Source organism: Daphnia pulex, chromosome 5, assembly GCF_021134715.1.
Source record: "Daphnia pulex isolate KAP4 chromosome 5, ASM2113471v1".
Classification (NCBI taxonomy): Eukaryota; Metazoa; Arthropoda; class Branchiopoda; order Diplostraca; family Daphniidae; genus Daphnia; species Daphnia pulex.
Window position 1 is genome coordinate 5,277,536 of NC_060021.1, and position 7,672 is coordinate 5,285,207.

A 7,672-nucleotide genomic window follows, 5' to 3' on the forward strand; every position below is an offset into this window, starting at 1 on the left:
GCGAGAAAAAAAAGGGCAGTCTCTTTCCGGCTTAGCTCCGAGTTTTAAGCTCTTGTCTCTCGTTCAATACAAGTTTAGTTAAACCGGATTTCGATCTATAGGCTCAACAATCTAACATGGCGCAGTTGGTTAAACTTTCCTACAAGTACCTCTGATTGACACAATTTCATGTGGACATTCCCTAGCTAAGACTTTAATTCTACGTCAAAATTTACCTGGCTCTTTCTCGCTGAAGCTGTGTGGCGTTCTGCCAGGAGCAACCTGTTGCTCCATTACATGCCCAATACGTTCCACTAGAACCTTGTGGACGTTCGCAGCATCTCGCTGGCCAAACTTGCCCGACCTTAGGAAAAACATGCCATATTTGCGGAAAATCTAATCATTTCGCTCCCAAATGCCCCGGAAAATCCAGTAAACTCAGATATCCCGGCAGTAAAATAGCAATGGCAATAAAACGGACGGTGGCATCGCTCAGAAAACAAAGAGAAAAGAAGAAAGCACCCGTATCGGCAATGTGTAAGACAAACAAAGTGACCACCGCATCCCCATCATATCGGTGGAAATATTAGGCGGCAATGGGATACCCACGCGTTCGTTTGACAACGTCAACCCCGACCCAAAAGCGGAAGATAGCGTAGGTGGGCTAAATTTTTATCCGCAACCGGAATCAGAACTATCATCATCATCTTTCGAACTTGTCATGGTGAACAAGTCGGAACCCCTCCTTGCCCGTAAATACAGGGTGTCCTACTGAGCTGGTTGGATTGCATAGCCGCGCATATTACACAAGTACCCACTCCCGCTCCCACCCCTCGTTTATCAGCTTCGGTGCAGGCAATAGAGGAGCCCGCATCGCATCCACCAGAGGGCGACTTCCTTTTCCTAGACAGTTGAAATATTCCAGCGCCCCCCCCCCTCTACCGAGCAAACGGCAGACATCAAAGCGGCCATCGTTAATAATTTTACAGGCGTTTTTGACCAATCTATGGGTCTTTAGTGCATGGTCGGCCTGGAGATGGTCTTCCAACTATTAGACGACCCGGTCCCTTACTACGTCAATGAAGCTCGTCCCATACCCTTTGTTGATAGAATGGAGGTATAAAACAACTATTGAACGACTACGTGGAACAGGGTTTAATCGCTCCGGTAGAGGAAGCATCTAAATGGGCCGCACCACTTGTGGTCCTTCGTCACTCTAACGGAAAATGGCGAATCTTCGTGAACCATACCCGCATCAACCATTTTGTTCGGCGGCCAACCCACCCCACTTGAACGCCCAGGGATGCTGTCGCTGAAATCGATAGTTACGAGCACTTTTTTACATGTTTTTACATGTCGTCGTTGGTTATTTTTTTTAAAAGAATTAAATATGAATTTTAAAATATTAAAAATGAATTTGAAATTCATTAAAATGGAATAAATAACCCCTATTTCTACTATACCCCCGAGAGGCGATAAGCCTCAAACACTAGCGAACCTGGCCCCCAAATCCTGGGACCCTTTACTGAACACCCGCCTGTCTTGGGGATAGCCGAGAGTGTACCTCTCATCTGCCCTTACTCAGTTTACGATCTGAATTGGCAAACAGTATAACGGAGAGCAAGGTATTTATAATGATTTTTAATCGAATTGTCAATTTTTGTAATGTTATTTATTTTCCGCTCCACAGCTTGTTTGGCCGCACTTTCAATACATTCCCAAGCTTTCGGAAGCCATCCACATGGATTGGCAGTTCGAGGTGATCATCAGTGAAGCGCTTGATTGTCTCACTGATCTTTTGAAGGAGTTGAAAGGTGTCGTGATCAAACCCGAGGGTTATTTGGACACTGTTAATGTGCATGAAGATGGTCTTTTACAAAATGGTGCAGTTAACTCAAGAGTTAGAATTTATTCTGATGATTTATTCAAATTTTTTATTTTGCATTTTTTTTTTTTAGACGCCATGCCAGACAATGGAACAGACATAGATGAAGGCGATGACGAAGAGACTGGTACGGAAGATCTGGATTCAGAAGCTTGTATAGAATTGCTCGAACACGCCGGAGATGTCGTACTCGCTTTCGGTAATGCAATGGCATCTCAAGAGTTTGCACCGTACTTTGCTGGACTGTTGTCCGCTTTTTTTCAAAGGGCGATGAGTTTATTTTATTTCTATGACTTTCTATCAATTTATCTTTCTAATTATTTCGTTTGTAGAGGGAGCATTGTACGATTGCGGAAATGTCTTTCAGTACCAGCGTCTGTTGTGTCTTTGTAGCGATCATCAGATCGTGATTATATTAACTGGCACAACGAGGATAAAACATTAAGACTACACACAGAGGGGAGACGGACACGAAGGGGGGAACCTTTAAGCGCAAAGTCGCGATCCCGAATGCCCACCTATCATCTCTCTCTCTAACCCGTCGCTGCCACGACCGTCGCGACATCTCCCGTACATGGTGAATGTCATCGAATACACAACAGCGTCCTGGCGGAGTGCATCGAACCGCTGGATGGCGTTTTGGAACCGTTTATACCGCGTCTCTACACGACTTTTACCAACCTGGTGCGCGATTCGGATAGTGGAGTGCGGACCATTTCTGTTTTTGGATTGGGAGAACTCGTCCTCCATGAACGTGAATTGCTCTTCCCGTTAGTATACTTACTTATTAGCGGAAAAAACATTTTTCAACTGGGCATCGCGCTGGGCGTAAAATGATTTTTTATTTATGTTGCAGAAATTTCCCGCTTATTCTTGAGTTACTGTCCGATGCATTATAGCACGAAACTAATCCGCTTGTGCTGGATAATATATGCGCTGCATTTACTCGGTTGATCATCGTCAACATCAGTGTAGTATCCATGGATCAGGTATGGGACTGCGGTAAACTTGTGTGTTATCTCTCGATTATTTACTAATTCTCGTGTGTTTTGTATGTTTTCCCAGTGCTGATGAGTCATCTGCCATTGCGGGAAGACTTTCACGAGAACTCTTCTGTGCTTAAATGTTTCCTTTTTCTATCCTCTAATGGGCACCCTCTCTTTGCATCGCATTTAACTCAAGTCATGAACGTGATATTAACGATTGCCACACAACAGGAAGTGCAACCTGGTAGCCCTATGTTTTTTTTGTTTGTTTTTTTAATTCATTTTATTTTATATTTTCACGTTATCAGATTAAAACGTTTTGTGTTTGTGTATATTTTTGCAGAGCAAGCCAAAACCCCCTGATCAATGAGCTGATGGTGCACATCGCATCTGGTTTTTCTGATCTGTACAACGGATAGGAGTCTGCTCTTCCAGCTTAAGTGCATCAGAAGTTGAAAGAGGTTTTGGCTTAATTAGTGGGACAAACATTTTAAACTCTTAAATCTTCCTTCCCTTAAAATTTTCAACCTCTTGTTTGGTATTTTGGTAAATTTTGTAATCCGTTTACGAATTTTGGAGTTGAAGCCGCCGAAGGAAAAGAATCGAGGGAATGTGACAGAACCAAAACAACGTACAATCAGAAATGTGTGTAAATAACTATACTCCCATTCTTAATTAAATAATTGTTCAAGTTGTCTGTGCTGATTTGATTGCGATACAGAATCCTACACTGTTGTCGAAAACTGAATCATTTGTGATCTCAATCAATCTCACCATTTTTTTCCCAAAATGTCATAACCAGTAAATATCACATAGTCGATCAAATTTTCTCCTAAAATTGGACGAGAGAATTGAAATACAAGCAGCCTCAAACTGGTCATTATTTCGCTCCCATATATTTCTAGACATCGGTAAAAAATTAAAACCTGTCAAGTTTAGTACTCAATTTCGCTTCATACTGGGTTTTCCATGATGATCGAATAGGGCCGTCAGATTATGAATCAGAAACCGGCGGACTAATTTACTTGCATTATGTACTGTAGATAACAAAATGAATTGCGCTACACATGCTTCTTTCTCTTTGGATATTTTTGCAGATGAGAAACCTGCCGATGACTACTACTCTGCCATCATTGGAAGCTCTTTCATGACGATGATTGGATTGGATCGCAGACCCGTGATTTGGAACTCTAGCGCGTGATCAATCGATTGGTCACGCGTTCCATTCATAGCGATTCATAGAGCCCGCAGATATAGTGGCTCATTTTGTGCTCTACGACATTTCGTCGTAGATGTGGAAGCCGTCAATTTGGTAAGTCCACTCTTACGCTCTATTCTCCCTCATTTTCCCCATGAATGTCCTTTGCGTGAATGTCGCGGTATTCGAATCACAGTCTCTGAATTTCAACTAAACGTGGCGTTTGACAGTTGACAATCGACGATTGGGAACTCAAACCCTTTTTTTCTTTTGAGATTTGCTGGTGTAAGGAAATTGTCTTTTTTTTCTGGACTTGTTCTTTTTTAGCGCGTAAAAAATGGGACAATTTGAAAGGACGAAATTCGGAATTTTGCTGGCGCTCGCATAAATCTTTCACCGAGGTAACAAAAACATTTAGAAAGCGTTCTTATTTTTTGGGGAGGCAAAAAAAGATAGACGTCATCAATGTAGATGCAAAGGGGGGAGAAGAAGGGAATAGGCCTCTGTTGTAGCGTTGCTTTCGTGTAGAAGAAGAACACGGCGGCGGCGGCGGCGTCTGCGGGAGTTATTATCAGAAGGGAGAGAGTCAGATCCCCTTCCCATCAGCCGAGAGTCTTTTATGGCTGGAAGAGCTCTAGCAGCAGCAGAGGCAACCTCGACGCGCGCCAGGAAGTCGAGCCGGAAGCGACCGGATGAGATCGGAAGTACCGCATGGCTCGTGTGCCAAGACTGATGCTTTCTCTCTTTGGTTCTCTCTTCTGGCGCACTAGCGCTACTGCCACCACTGCTGCTGCAACTCTTATAAATAAATAAATAAATAAATAAATATAGATGGATAGATGGAATGATACAGTATATGCCATATACACAGCAGCAGAGTCGGCTGTATTTATTTCTCTCTGCACACACATTGGCAGATGCAGAGGCGCTTCCCATCTTCTATCAATTTCTCTGAGCCTCTTCTACTGCTACACTCGCCCCTTCTCTCGCCCATCCTTCCTTACTTTCTTCCTTCCTTCCTTTCAGCCATCCGGCTTCCGGTTCCTCCATCTTTTCCTTATAGATCCTGGCATCCGATCCAATCCAGCAGCGTCGAAAGCGCAGACTATATTCCAGAAGCAAAAGTCTCAATATGTAAAAGCCAATAGCCGACTGGTGAATTCTTCCCTCCCGTATTTATACTGCTCACGCAATTGTTTATCGCGATCGTTTTTCACTTTGGCAATGAACATGGGGGTGGTTCGGGGAGCTGCTGCTGGTCGTACATCACCGGAGTCAACCTTTCACCGGCTTAAATATTTATCGACACGTCATCGCCTTGTTTCAGATTGGAATCTATTCGCCAGAATGTGTAGAATTAATGAGAATACGATTCAAATAATGAAAGAAAACTGGAGATCAAAAGCATATGATTGATAAGATATATATGTGAAGAGAAAGAGGGCATCCAGCGTGTGTCAATCACAATTCCGGCGGCGGATCTATCCGCATCGTTCCTTCCGTCTTTTCGGTTCAGCACCGCCACACAGCAGCGGCAGCAAAAGACGCTAAAGATAGATCCTCGGCCTCCTTTCTGCGACTCCTATTTAAAGGAGCTTCCGATCTCGGAGCTAAACAGAGAAAGGCACGTCATTATATCTGATGGGCATCAAAATCTATTCCATTCCCTTTTTTTTTTCTTTCCTCGTGCCATCAATGTCGCAACGAATTCTAACCAAACACCTTTTCTCTTATATTATTCGATATTATTTTCACTCTATAAAAACCGATTGGGAATAATCGAGTGGCGCGTGCCAGATTACCATTCAAGAGAGTCTGACTAATCAAGTACTGTATCACTGCTAGTAGAAGTAGTTGGATGTCATACAGTCGTCGTATTGAATGTGTGTGAAGTAGGAGGTTGGGGGATGATCAATCGCGGGTGCGGCGAATCGGTCCTACTCCTCTGCTCCCCTCGTGTTTCCCATGACAGAGTCACTGTAATGTGCGGTGGTGTCCCCCCCCCCATCCGTACTACCCCACTACAGTGTGTGTCTAGTGTAGTAAATCTCAAGTGACTGTCAAGTGGCAACACAACAACAACTCACTAGTGCATCGGCAGAATACACAGAATGGGAGAAAAGGAGTGGGACAAGATAGTTGGGGTAGGCTGTGAAAGGATGGATACAATACGAGAAGGAGGAGTCGATTAGGCCGGAGGGTGGAGATCCGTCGCGCTGACACATCATCGCGGGACAAGAGGCGACGGCACTCGGAACGGGTCATCCCGTTAACGATATTCTAATTCCTTTTTACCGAGAATGTGTTCACTTTTTTTCCCGTTGGTGAATTTATGGGACAGAAAAAAAAAAATGGGCGGGTGTTAGTCCTCTCAACTGTTTCATTTTTGACACGCCGTTGACTGCCTTGTGTGTATAGCGTTGGGCCAGCACGCATTGAAATCAAAGAGGGTTCCTTTTAATAATACGAAGAAGAAAGGGGATGCGGTATAAGAGAATCCATTAGCGAGTCACCCTTGGGTTGGGAGCATTAAAAATGGGTAACCACCAGCCGTCCGTCCGTCCTCCTCTAACAATGTGCTGCGATGTGTAGCCGCTGACCTTAGGGTAACTATACCTTGTGACTCTTGTGTGCGTGCTAGCTCGCCATTAAGTGCATTTTTGATAAAGCACGGCGTGTGGACGGCATTTCACTCTATTTCTTGCTTGCCTATATTGAGCCGGGAGAGTGACGTAATCGGCTGGATAAGGGAAGGAGCGATGGTTTCGGTCGAGTGACCCGAAATAAAACTGTGTTTGTTTTATCAAGTAAAAAAATAAATAAAATAAAAATTGGACGCAGAGTTCTGTCTGAATTTCCAACCCCGTTTTATTATTCAGCGCAGGCAGGCGGGCGCCATTCAATCAAGGGATCATTAATCGTCATGTTACGGGGCGGATCCCGTTAGTTTTTTTTCCCCCATCCCGAGCACGATATTTTTCCTTGTTATTCACTTAATATTTTTGTGGTTAGCCTTTTCATTCATTCACTTCTTCTTCATCAAAAAAGTTGACTGCACTCTCTAGCAGCTCTTCCTCCTCTCTCGCTATGAAGAAGAAAAAAAAGGAGGGAATGGCAATCGGATGAAAGAGAAGAGGAACCTTGATGGATGATGACAACACCATTAATACCACTTACAAGGCAAGACACAAAAATTGCGTTAGAGCTCGTCCCAAAAAACGGACGAAATTCTTTTCTTCTCTACGGCGGCCAACGAGATCCGACTGTGCATGCATTTTCATTTTGCGGGAAAACAAAAGGTTCGTCGTCCCAATTTAGTTTTTGTTGAGTTTTTGACTAAGGGGGCGCGCGCTAAATAATTTATAGGTCCGTTGTAGTCCAAGGAAGAGGAGGAGGATTGAGCCAAAAATTCTTTGCGACGAAGAAGAAAGAAGAAGAAAAGAAACAAAACAAACGCAAGTTCCCCGATGAGGAAATGGGTGGAGGCAAAGTCACGTCGAGTAGGAGGAGTCACCATCCGGCGGCAAGCGCAGATTGGAGCGCGCGCGCTGGATGGCAAGTAGTAGGGTTAGGAGGACTGTCGCTGCCTGGACATCAGCTCGGAGGAGATTTCTGGCCAAAAAG

The 7,672-nt window shown here is 44.1% G+C and overlaps 1 long non-coding RNA gene across 1 annotated transcript; it reads left to right on the forward strand.

The window, feature by feature from the left end:
- The first annotated feature begins 2,247 nt into the window (after positions 1 to 2,247).
- Positions 2,248 to 3,712, forward strand: LOC124195012. The gene is made up of 3 exons (XR_006875104.1): positions 2,248 to 2,853; positions 2,930 to 3,094; positions 3,194 to 3,712. It is a non-coding gene; the product is annotated as an uncharacterized LOC124195012 (long non-coding RNA).
- The last annotated feature ends 3,960 nt before the right edge of the window (positions 3,713 to 7,672 follow it).